Here is a 13,747-nt window from a genome sequence, read left to right as displayed (position 1 = left end):
CTAGCCTTAATAGGCCTAATACACGATATCCGAGTCCTAATATAATGCGAGTGCTATACTAGGCCTAGGAATATTTATTTGTTTTTTTAGCTTCATTTTGTTCCGATTCTATACAGTGAATAGTACAAAGTTCTACAGTGAATAGTTCAAAGTTCAAATCTAACTGCTTAGAACGTCAATATTTGTACTATAGTGCACATAGTTACAAAAACTACTATCTAAACAGGGGAATGGGTTGGGTTGTTATGTCTGGGCAAGGTAAAGAAGGACCGGGAGGGACACTTTTATTATTAACATCTTTATTGACAAAATTAATTACAATTTTGCCTAATCTGAGGATTTCAATTAAGTCTTATTAAAGTGAGGATAATGCTGGTATTTGCTGTCACGCAGGACAGAGGGTCATAGACAATAGGTCTAAACTGTAGGCTGAAGTACATATTACAGTACATGGTTACAATCAATGTTTTAAATTGTTAGGATGTCGTCCAGAACATCTCAGTCAATGAAATAGTTACACAGTTGGTGGTACAATAGGCCAGGAGGTCTAAAATCTTTTACGGTTTCACATTCAACACAACCCGTTCTCGCAAATTTAATAAGTCAATATTGACTTATTAAATATGTGCATAGGTGACATACTTAACATAATAGATACCCTTAAAAAGATTCATAGAAAACACCGACCTTACCTAACCTACTTAGTATGTTAAGATAAGCATCTTATTGCTTCGTAATTACAATTATTACCTAACCTATAATAGGTATAGGTTAAGTAATAATTGTAATTACGAAGCAATAAGATGCTTATCTTAAGATACTAACAAGGTTAGGTAAGGTTGGTGTTTTCTATGAATCTTTTTAAGGGTATCTATTATGTTTAGTATATCACCTATGCACGTAGTTAATAAGTCAATATTGACTTTACGAATTTGCGAGAACGGGTTGTTCAACAATATAGTGTTCTAGTGAGTGCATTAAAGGTTTATCACAGAGTTTACAATCTGAGTATTCTGGCAGTGGCTCAGCCTCACACGTCTGTCTCCACATGGCTTTACTGAATTTACAACAACAATGACGTCACACCGGTATCGGATACATGAATCTAGTATTTACGATACTTGTAAACAAAAGAGCATCTACACATCGTATTGTGAACCTAACCTTGGTAGTACTTGACCCTACAAAACACCAATCCTAATGAACAAATCCACAAGGGCCGTGACGAGGATTCAAACCTGCCTCCGAGAGCATCCCAGATGCTGTCTTAATCGACTGAGCTACGACATGGTCAAAAAGAGTTGAAACCGAAGTTCTACTGAACTTACTGGATCCTGCAGCGTCTCCGAGGCACAAACCAGGGTTTTACACAACTCCCCCATGCACGGAGACGGCCCTTGTGGATTTGTTCATATGATGCATCACGCAATTGTAATTTCTGTGTGTAGTGTGTACCAATCCTAACAGGTATCCAATTCGAGAACAGTTAAAAAAAGGGTTCTCACAAGAAACAGTGGACTCTCCTTCCTCGAAAAGCCTCCTCGTGTAAGCTTTCAAAAGCCTAAATGGGTGAAGTCTGAAAGAGGCCCTCAAGGCCTAGCCTCCAGGTCCCGATGACTCGTCAGCTTGTGGCAAAGGAAGAAAGGTACGAGAAGCGCTATTCTCATTATGCTGGAGAGAGACGCCTTAAATTGAATTATTATTATTAACATCTTTATTGACAAAAATTTATTACAATTTTGTCTGAGTAATTGAATTACGTCTTACTAGAGTGAGGATAATGCTGGTATTCACTGTCACACAGTGAATATACCAGTATTATACACTAATATACCAGCACACATACACAAGACAATATGTCTAAACTGTAGGCTGAAGCACATATATATCATGGTTACAATCGACTACATATTAGACTGTATACACGTTAATATGTACGAATATGTAATACAACTTTCTATTGTACACTTCCACACAAGGGCAGGGATGATCTTAAATTGACGATATTTATTATCAAATAGCTGTACATTTTTTGAGGAGTTAATACAACAACTACCTCAACCACCTTCCCACACACACAAACTGTCCCGGAACTGAGAGGAGTGAGCTACGAGGAAAGGCTAAAGGAGCTGAACTTCACATCCCTGGAAAACAGAAGAGTAAGAGGAGACATGATAACAACCTACAAAATTCTCAGGGGAATTGACAGGGTGGACAAGGGCAAACTCTTCAGCACGGGTGGGACACGAACAAGGGGACACAGGTGGAAACTTAGTACCCAGATGAGCCACAGAGACATTAGAAAGAATTTGTTCAGTGTCAGAGTAGTTAATAAATGGAATGCACTAGGCAGTGATGTGGTGGAGGCTGACTCCATACACAGTTTCAAATATAGATATGATAGAGCCCAGTAGGCTCAGGAATCTGTACACCAGTTGATTGACAGTTGAGAGGCGGGACCAAAGAGCCAAAGCTCAACCCCCGCAAGCACAATTAGGTGAGTACAATTAGGTGAGTACAACTCCCACATACATCTCCGCACACAGATACAATAGAGCCTACTGGGGGTCTATCATACCTACATTTGAAACTGTGTATGGAGGCAGACTCCATACACAATTTCATATGTAGACATGCTCAGGAATCTGTACACCAGTTGATTGATAGTTGAGAGGCGTGATCAAAGAGCCGGAACCCAATCTCTGCAAACACAACTAGGTGAATACTAGGCGAGTACACGTAACATGCCATACTATGGTCCTAGGCAACACAGTCTTACACAGCGTCTCATGAGAAAGATTCCCTTGAAGACACAGTAAACAGTCAACACACCTCCCTTGGTGAACTCACCTCAGACAGTGTAACACCCATGACCCCCCCCCCCCAAAGCGCTCACACCCAGAGGAAGCTTCTCCAAGAGGTCAGCCCAGATGACCTCTTGATCGTCTTGCAAAATTAATTAAAAATATTCCTGGGCTAGTCTTAGTCAGCTAGTTTCAAGTATGTGATATTTCATGATAATCTTGTCAAACATTGTAATGGAATTAGACTCCCCGCAGATTCTTATGTATAAACACTAGGAATCTACCCCCCTTTCTGCCAGGTCAGAGGTCAACCACCTGCAGGGGGAGAGTTGGCTGTGTAAACATTCAACCCGTTCTCGCACTTGCTTATAGTCAATATTGGCTTATTTAATACGTGCATATGTGACATACTAATTGATTGTGAATATTTTAATTTACCTTGAAAAGCTTTATAGAAAACACCGACCTCACCTAACCTTCTTAGTATGTTAAGATAAGCATCTTATTGCTTCTTATTTACAATTATTACTTAACCTATACCGTTGATAGGTTAAGTAATAATTGTAAATAAGAAGCAATAAGATGCTCATCTTAACATACTAAGAAGGTTAGCTGAGGTCGGTGTTTTCTATGAATCTTTTCAAGGTAAACTAAAATATTCACAATCAATTAGTATGTCATATATGCACTTATTAAATGAGCCAATAATAACTGAAGTGCGAGAACTGGTTGAAACATTCGGGTGAGGAAAACGTTCCTCCCCTCTTACACTCCCTGTAATTAATAATTCCCATCCTTGTGTAACAGTGCAAGTATTTTGCACTCTTTCATGTATAATTGTGAATTATAATTGTGGGTGGGTGTGTGTATGTGTGGGTGTGTGTGTTGGCGAGGAGGCACGCAGTACGAGGGAGGGTTGACTAGCTTCAATCCGCTGACATGGCAGTACGTAACAAGGAGGGCCTTGTGTACTGCAGGACCAGCCTGGGTCCTATAAGGGTTAGTTTTGCTTCTCAGGCCTTATTTGTGCATGAGGAAGAGAGTACACGGCTTCCCTCACGTTGGGGATGGCTGGTAGAATCAGTTAGCAACCGCATTGCACAGAGAGAGGGTGACCGGCCAGCTTCCTCACCCTGACGGGTGACACTCCAGGCACCCTCAGGGTGTATCCGTCTGAGTTGTGAGGTAAGAGTGTCAGTAATGCATTGTCTTGATTGGGTGTCTTAGTGGTGACGAGCTAGTGGAGTCTGAACCATTTAGCCATGTATGGTGTGGGCGTGTATGGAGTGGGTGATCCCACCCCCCTTTTAATTAATTTGGTCAATATTGTGTTAAATAATAGAATGTCAGTGTTAAATATCAATTGCTGGAATTTGGAATAATGAAATAATTTGGTAATAAACATCTATGTGTAGAATAACAAACTTGACTTTTGTTCAGTCCTCTTTTTGAACCAATGTCCCCACAAGTAAGAGTTAAGGCTAGAGAGATATCTTGATGAACACGTGAGAGATAACTAAATTAAGCAGTGTTCCTGTCGCATTGTTTAAGTGGAAGTGAAGTTAGATTCAATGACAGGTGGTGACAGCAAACATCAGAACATTTTAGAATAACATCATTCATAGAGTATAGATAGAATAAAAATCAGTCTACTCCCCCTACTCTACTTATTCCTCTTACATCACTCTACTCCTCCTCCTTCATTCTCTCCCTCCTGCCTCCCCTCTTCCCGTTTTCTATTCCCGCTCGCCTCTTCTCCACCTCAGTTCCTGCCTCAACCTCCCCCATGTTCAATCCACCCATCCCCTCTCTTCTCTTCCCTCCTCCTCCCTCCTTCTATCCCTTTACTTTGTTATGATTTTGTACCCAACTCCCCCCCCCCCCCGTTACACTTGAAGAGGTGAATGATGGCTGTCAAACATCTTAATAGCAAATTTTCGAGTGTTTGTGCACGTCTGGGCAGCGTCAACGTAGGTTAGCAACAGAAAATCTCACCCCCCCCCCCTTTTTTCTCCAGCTGATAGGGGGTGTGGCAGTCTTGGGGTGTGTGTGTATATATGCCCCCTTTAGTGGAGTTAGAGTGTTGGGTACCAGGGTCGAGTACTGGTCTGTGAGAACATCACACAGCCAGGGAGAGACAGAGTGAATCCACCAGATCGAGAGGCAGTTGTCTTAAGGTAATGTGTGATCTCTGACGGTATTTTTCCATGTTTAAATTGCTTAACATTTATTTGCCAGTGTTAGAGTAGGGACTTATAGTTCAATATCATATTTTTGTTCTCAATAAACTCATGTTAAACTTTCCATCTGTGTCAATTGTTGGATCCTCTTATCCTCTGTGTATAGTTTTGTTAACAACCGGCCAGTAATTAATGACAGTTAAAAACAAAAAAAAAGAGGACTCTCCAAGTGAAGCAATGTTTCGTGTCTCACTGCTTGATATAACTAATGAACAGGTACGATGGTGGCAGCGTAGTTAATTAATGTGTTCCCTGAGTAGCATTTCCTTGGAAGGGTACCTTTGGTGCCGTGCTTAACCATCACCTTTACCTTTATCAACTTTTACAAAGTGTTACCAAGTGCAACCATTAGGAAGTGTTACTCAGTGTATATATTAGTGTTAATCAGTATAGTCTAGGATACAACAATAATACTTTATAATACTAGTGTTTCAATCGGATATTTTAGTGTTACAACAGTATGAGGACAAACAATGCCAGGCGGATTACCAGAGACAATCAAGAGCAAAAGCTATTTTGACGGTTGTATTAAGCTTATTATTGATTGGGGGCCTCGTAGCCTGGTGGATAGCGCGCAGGACTCGTAATTCTGTGGCGCGGGTTCGATTCCCGCACGAGGCAGAAACAAAGGGCAAAGTTTCTTCACCCTGAATGCCCCAGTTACCTAGCAGTAAATAGGTACCCGGGAGTTAGTCAGCTGTCACGGGCTGCTTCCTGGGGGTGGAGGCCTGGTCGAGGACCGGGCCGCGGGGACACTAAAGCCTCGAAATCATCTCAAGATAAGGAAGCTGGGATGGCGGTGGTGGGGGTTGGGGTGGGGGGTGGGGGTTGGGGTGGGGGTTGGGGTGCGGGGTGGGGGGTAGGGGTTGGGGTGGGGGGTGGGGGTTGGGTTGGGGTGGGGGGTGGGGGGTGGGGGTTGGGTTGGGGTGGGGGGTGGGGGGTGGGGGGTACGACTTGGCGGACGTGCCGGGGGAAGCGTTATCTTAAAACTGCGATCATCACGCGTTGTCTAATCTCTCTCACGGTGACACGGCGCCAGCTCCCACATGCTGGTGAGAGAGGAGTCTGGAAAGTGGACAAAAGGAGCGGGAGATGAGAGCTCGTGTGAGAAGACTCACAAAGAAATAGGTAACCTCAATCGTACACACACAGTGTTGTTTATTTGAGGCCTCGTGGCTGAGTGGACAGCGCTCTGATAACGTAGTCCTAAGAGCCCGGGTTCGATCCCCGGCGGAGGCGGAAACAAATGGGCAGAGTTTCTTTCACTCTGGTGTCCCTGTTCACCTAGCAGTAAATAGGTATCTGAGAATTATACAGTTGCTACGGGCTGCTTTCTGAGGATGTGTGTATGCGCGAAATATATGTAGTAGACATAATAGAGGAAAAATAAATTGATCAGAAATGCGGGGTCCAAGGGCTAACAGCTCGATACTGCAGATACAAATAGTAAATACGAACGCGTGCATGCACACACCCATACATACACACACACACGAGTATGATAGAGCTCAATAGGCTCTGGAATCTGTACACTAGTTGATAGACAGTTAAGAGCCGAAGATCAACCCCCCTAGGTGAGTACACACACACGCGCACACACTTAGGGGGGGCCCGTCGCTGATTGGACAGCCACTCTTAATACTAGGGTCCGGGCTCAATCCCCGTCGATGGGGAAAAACAAATGGGAAGAGTTTCTTTCATCTTGATGCACCTGTTTACCTAGTAGTAAATAGGTACGTGGGAGATAGACAGCTATTACGGGCTGCTTCCTGTGTACTTACCTAATTGCCTAATTGTGCTTGCGGGGGTTGAGCTCTGGCTCTTTGGTCCCGCCTCTCAATCGTCAATCAAAAGGTGTACAGGTTCCTGAGCCTATTGGGCTCTATCATATCTTCACTTGAAGCTGTGTATGGAGTCAGCCTCCACCACATCACTTCCTAATGCATTCCATTTGTCTACTACTCTGACACTGAAAAAATTCTTTCTAACGTTTCTATGGCTCATTTGGGCACTCAATTTCCACCTGTGTCCCCTAGTGCGTGTGCCCCTTGTGTTAAAAAGTCTGTCTTTATCTAACCTATCAATTCCTCTGAGAATCTTCTATGTGGTGATCATGTCCCCTCTAACTCTTCTGTCTCCCAGTGACGTGAGGTTTAATTCCCGTAGTCTCTCCTCGTAGCTCATACCCCTCAGTTCTGGTACTAGTCTGGTGGCAAATCTTTGAACCTTTTCCAGTTTAGTCTTATGCTTGACTAGATATGGACTCCGTGCTGGAGCCGCATACTCCAGGATTGGTCTGACATATGTGGTATATAATGTTCTGAAAAATTCCTTACACAAGTTTCTAAAGGCCGTTCTTATGTTAGCCAACCTGGCATATGCCGCTGATGTTATCCTCCTGATATGAACTTCAGGGGACAGGTCTGGCGTGATGTCAACCCCCAGGTCTCTCTCTCTCTCTCTGACTCTTGAAGTATTTCATCTCCCAAATGATACCTTGTATCTGATCTCCTGCTTCCTACTTCTATCTTCATTACATTACATTTGCTTGGGTTAAACTCTAACAACCATTTGTTCGACCATTCCTGCAGCTTGTCCAGGTCTTCTTGAAGCCTCAAGCTGTCTTCCTCTGTCTTAATCCTTCTCTTAATTTTCGCGTCCTCAGCAAACATTGAGAGGAATGAGTCTATACCCTCTGGAAGATCATTTACGTATATCAGAAACAGGGTAGGTCCGAGTACAGAGCCCTGTGGGACACCACTGGTGACTTCACGCCAATCTGAGGTCTCACCCCTCACTGTAACTCTCTGCTTCCTAGTGCTTAGGTACTCCCTTATCCACTGGAGCGCCCTACCAGTTACTCCTGCCTGTTTCTCCAGCTTATGCATCAACCTTTTATGGGGTATTGTGTCAAAGGCTTTCCGACAGTCCAAAAAAATGCAGTCCACCCATCCTTCTCTTTCTTGCTTAATCTTTGTCACCTGATCGTAGAATCCTATTAAGCCTGTAAGGTAAGATTTACCCTCCCTGAACCCATGCTGAACACATCTGGAGAGAAGTCCCTTCTCTCCAGATGTGTTACTAGGTTTTTCTCACGATCTTCTCCATCACCTTGCATGGTATACAAGTTAAGGACATTGGCCTGTAGTTCAGTGCCTCTTGTCTGTCGCCCTTTTTGTATATTGGGACTACATTAGTCGTCTTCCATATTTCTGGTAGGTCTCCCGTTTCCAATGACCTACTATAAACCTATGGAGAGTGGCAAATAAAGTGCTCCTGCACACTCTTTCAATACCCATGGTGAGATTCCGTCCGGCCCAACAGCCTTTCTCACGTCCAGCTCCAATAGGTGCCTCTTGACCTCATCTTTTGTAATTTCGAACCCTTCCAAGGTCGCCTAGTTTGCTGCCACCTCTCCTAGCGCCGTGACCTCTCATTGTTCTATTGTAAAGACCTCCTGGAACCTTTTGTCGAGTTCTTCACACACCTCTTTGTCATTCTCTGTGTACCTGTCATCACCCGTTCTAAGTTTCATCACCTGTTCCTTCACTGTTGTCTTCCTCCTGATGTGACTGTGAAGTAGCTTGGGTTCGGTCTTGGCTTTATTAGTTATATCATTTTCATACCATTTCTCAGCTGCTCTTCTCACACTGACATACTCGTTCCTGGTTCTCTGGTATCTCTCTCTGCTTTTTGGTGTTCTGTTATTACGGAAGTTCCTCCACGCCCTTTTGTTCAGCTCCTTTGCCTTCATACATTCCCCTATTAAACCACGGATTCTTCTTTTGCTTCTCTGTTTTTTCCTGTCGGGCTGGGATAAACCTGTTTACCGCCTCCTGACACTTTTGGGTGACATCGTACATGACATGATGGACTGACTTAATTCTGAGTTCTGTTTCCCATGGTATATCCCTTAGGAATTTATTCATCTCCTCATAGTTTCCCTTTCGGTATGCCAGCCCTTTGTTTCCCAGTTCTTTTTTGGGGGAGATAATTCCTGTACTCACCTAGTACTCACCTAGTTGTGTTTGCGGGGGTTGAGCTCTGGCTCTTTGGTCCCGCCTCTCAACCGTCAATCAACAGGTGTACAGATTCCTGAGCCTATCGGGCTCTATCATATCTACACTTGAAACTGTGTATGGAGTCAGCCTCCACCACATCACTTCCTAATGCATTCCATTTGTCAACCACTCTGACACTAAAAAACTTCTTTCTAATATCTCTGTGGCTCATTTGGGCACTCAGTTTCCACCTGTGTCCCCTTGTGCGTGTTCCCCTTGTGTTAAATAGACTGTCTTTATCTACCCTATCAATTCCCTTTGGAATTGTGTGTGTGTGTGTGTGTGTGTGTGTGTGTGTGTGTGTGTGTGTGTGTGTGTGTGTGTGTGTGTGTGTGTGTGTGTGTGTGCTCACCTATTTGTACTCACCTATTTGTGCTTGCAGGATCGAGCATTGACTCTTGGATCCCGCCTTTCCAGCTATCGGTTGTTTTACAGCAATGACTCCTGTCCCATTTCCCTATCATATCTAGTTTTAAAAGTATGAATAGTATTTGCTTCCACAACCTGTTCCCCAAGTGCATTCCATTTTTCCACTACTCTCACGCTAAAAGAAAACTTCCTAACACCTCTGTGACTCGTCTGAGTTTCCAGTTTCCACCCATGTCCCCCTCGTTCTGTTATTATTACGTGTGAATATTTCATCTATTTCCACTTTGTCAATTCCCCTGAGTATTTTATATGTCCCTATCATATCTCCTCTCTCCCTTCTTTTCTCTAGTGTCGTAAGGTTCAGTTCCTTCAGACGCTCTTCATATCCCATCCCTTGTAACTCTGGGACAAGCCTCGTCGCAAACCTCTGAACCTTCTCAAGTTTCTTTATGTGTTTCTTCAGGTGGGGGCTCCATGATGGGGCGGCATACTCTAAGACGGGTCTCACATAGGCAGTGTAAAGTGCCCTAAAAGCCTCCTCATTTAGGTTTCTGAATGAAGTTCTAATTTTCGCCAGTGTAGAGTACGCTGCTGTCGTTATCCTATTTATATGTGCCTCAGGAGTTAGATTAGGTGTCACATCCACTCCCAGGTCTCTTTCTCGAATCGTTACAGGTAGGCTGTTCCCCTTCATTGTGTACTGTCCCTTTGGTCTCCTGTCACCTGATCCCATTTCCAGAACTTTACATTTACTGATGTTAAACTCCAGTAGCCATTTCTCTGACCATCTCTGCAACCTGTTTAAGTCCTCTTGGAGGATCCTACAATCCTCGTCTGTCACAACTCTTCTCATTAATTTTGCGTCATCCGCAAACATTGACATGTATGATTCCACTCTTGTAAACATATCATTTACGTAAATTAGAAAGAGGATTGGTCCCAGCACCGATCCTTGAGGTACTCCACTTGTTACTGTTAGCCAGTCCGACTTCTCGCCCCTTACCATTACCCTCTGGCTCCTTCCTGTTAGGTAGTTCTTCACCCTTACTAGGGCCTTTCCGCTTACTCCTGCCTGCCTCTCAAGTTTGTATAGCAGTCTCATGTGCGGTACTGTATCAAAGGCCTTTTGGCAGTCAAGAAATATGCAGTCTGCCCAGCCTGTGTGTGTACTCACCTATATGTACTCACCTATATGTGCTTGCAGGATCGAGCATTGACTCTTGGATCCCGCCTTTCTAGCTATCGGTTGTTTACAGCAATGACTCCTGTCCCATTTCCCTATCATACCTAGTTTTTAAAAGTATGAATAGTATTTGCTTCCACAACCTGTTCCCCAAGTGCATTCCATTTTTCTACTACTCTCACGCTAAAAGAAAACTTCCTAACATCTCTGTGACTCATCTGAGTTTCCAGTTTCCACCCATGTCCCCTCGTTCTGTTATTATTACGTGTGAACATTTCATCTATTTCCACTTTGTCAATTCCCCTGAGTATTTTATATGTCCCTATCATATCTCCTCTCTCCCTTCTTTTCTCTAGTGTCGTTAGGTTCAGTTCCTTCAGCCGCTCTTCATATCCCATCCCTCGTAACTCTGGGACAAGCCTCGTCGCAAACCTCTGAACCTTCTCCAGTTTCTTTATGTGTTTCTTCAGGTGGGGGCTCCATGATGGCGCGGCATACTCTAAGACGGGTGTGTGTGTGTGTGTACTCACCTAATTGTACTCACCTAATTGTGCTTGCGGGGGTTGAGCTCTGGCTCTTTGGTCCCGCCTCTCAACCGTCAATCAACTGGTGTACAGATTCCTGAGCCTATTGGGCTCTATCATATCTACATTTGAAACTGTGAATGGAGTCAGCCTCCACCACATCACTTCCTAATGCATTCCATTTGCTAACTACTCTGACACTGAAAAAGTTCTTTCTAACGTCTCTGTGGCTCATTTGGGTACTCAGCTTCCACCTGTGTCCCCTTGTTCGCGTCCCACCAGTGTTGAAAAGTTCATCCTTGTTTACCCGGTCGATTCCCCTGAGGATTTTGTAGGTTGTGATCATGTCCCCCCTTACTCTTCTGTCTTCCAGTGTCGTGAGGTGCATTTCCCGCAGCCTTTCCTCATAACTCATGCCTCTTAGTTCTGGGACTAGTCTAGTAGCATACCTTTGGACTTTTTCCAGCTTCGTCTTGTGCTTGACAAGGTACGGGCTCCATGCTGGGGCCGCATACTCCAGGATTGGTCTTACATATGTGGTGTACAAGATTCTGAATGATTCCTTACACAGGTTCCTGAACGCCGTTCTGATGTTAGCCAGCCTCGCATATGCCGCAGACGTTATTCTCTTTATGTGGGCTTCAGGAGACAGGTTTGGTGTGATATCAACTCCTAGATCTTTCTCTCTGTCTGTTTCATTAAGTACTTCATCTCCTATTCTGTATCCTGTGCCTGGCCTCCTGTTTCCACTGCCTAGTTTCATTACTTTGCATTTACTCGGGTTGAACTTCAACAGCCATTTGTTGGACCATTCACTCAGTCTATCCAGGTCATCTTGTAGCCTCCTACTATCATCCTCTGTTTCAATCCTCCTCATAATTTTTGCATCGTCGGCAAACATTGAGAGGAACGAATCTATACCCTCTGGGAGATCATTTACATATACCAGAAACAGTATAGGTCCAAGGACTGACCCCTGCGGGACTCCACTTGTGACGTCTCGCCAATCTGAGACCTCACCCCTCACACAGACTCGTTGTCTCCTGTTGCTTAGGTATTCCTCTATCCACCGGAGTACCTTCCCTCTCACTCCAGCCTGCATCTCCAACTTTCGCACTAGCCTCTTGTGTGGCACTGTATCAAAGGCTTTCTGACAATCCAAAAATATGCAGTCTGCCCACCCTTCTCTTTCTTGCCTTATTTTTGTTGCCTGGTCGTAGAATTCAAGTAACCCTGTGAGGCAGGACCTGCCATCCCTGAACCCATGTTGATGCTGTGTTACAAAGTTCCTTCGCTCCAGATGCTCCACTAGTTTTTTTCGCACAATCTTCTCCATCAGCTTGCATGGTATGCAGGTTAGGGACACTGGCCTGTAGTTCAGTGCCTCCTGTCTATCCCCTTTCTTGTATATCGGGACTACGTTAGCTGCTTTCCAAGTATCTGGCAGTTCCCCTGTTGCCAGTGATTTGTTATACACTATGGAGAGTGGTAGGCTCAGTTCTCTTGCTCCTTCCTTTAGAACCCAAGGGGAGATTCCATCTGGGCCTATAGCCTTCGTCACGTCCAACTCTAGTAAACACTTCCTTACTTCCCCACTGGTAATCTCAAACTCTTCCAGTGGTTCCTGGTTAGCTATTCCCTCACTTACCTCTGGAATTTCTCCTTGTTCTAAGGTGAAGACCTCCTGGAATTTCTTATTCAATTCCTCACACACTTCCTTGTCATTTGTAGTGAATCCTTCCGCCCCTATCCTTAATCTCATAACCTGTTCCTTTACTGTTGTTTTTCTCCTAATGTGGCTATGCAACAATTTAGGCTGAGTCTTTGCCTTGCTTGCGATGTCATTTTCGTATTGTCTTTCTGCCTCTCTTCTCATCCTGACATATTCATTCCTGGCATTCTGGTATCTTTCTCTGCTCTCCAGTGTCCTGTTATTCCTATAGTTTCTCCATGCCCTTTTACTTTGCTGCTTAGCTAGCCTACATCTTTGATTAAACCATGGGTTTCTCATCTTCATTTCTCTGTTTTCCTTTTGGACTGGGACAAACTTGTTTGCTGCGTCCTTGCACTTCTGCGTGATGTAATCCATCATATCTTGGGCCGTCTTTCCCCTGAGCTCTGTTTCCCATGCTATATCTGTTAGGAATTTTCTTATCCCCTCATAGTTTCCCTTTCGGTATGCTAACCTTTTGGTTTCGGTATCCCTCCTCGAGTTCAATAACCCTTCTTCAATCAAGTACTCAAACACCAGTACACTGTGGTCGCTCATTCCTACTGGGTCCTCAAAACCGATTTCTCTTATGTCGGAGTCGTTCAGAGTGAAGACTAGGTCGAGTCTCGCTGGTTCGTCATTGCCTCTCATCCTTGTGGGTTCTCCGACATGCTGCGTTAAAAAGTTGCTTGTCACCACCTCCAATAGTTTGGCTCTCCACGTATCCTCGCCTCCATGCGGTTCCTTGTTCTCCCAGTCAATCTTTCCGTGATTGAAGTCGCCCATGATGAGCAGGTGGGATCTATTTCTACAGGCAGCAGAGGCTGCCCTCTCAATTATAGTGTTAACTGCCTT

This window comes from Procambarus clarkii, chromosome 63, assembly GCF_040958095.1.
Source record: "Procambarus clarkii isolate CNS0578487 chromosome 63, FALCON_Pclarkii_2.0, whole genome shotgun sequence".
In the NCBI taxonomy this organism is placed as follows: domain Eukaryota; kingdom Metazoa; phylum Arthropoda; class Malacostraca; order Decapoda; family Cambaridae; genus Procambarus; species Procambarus clarkii.
Note: the sequence above shows the minus strand (reverse complement) of the source record.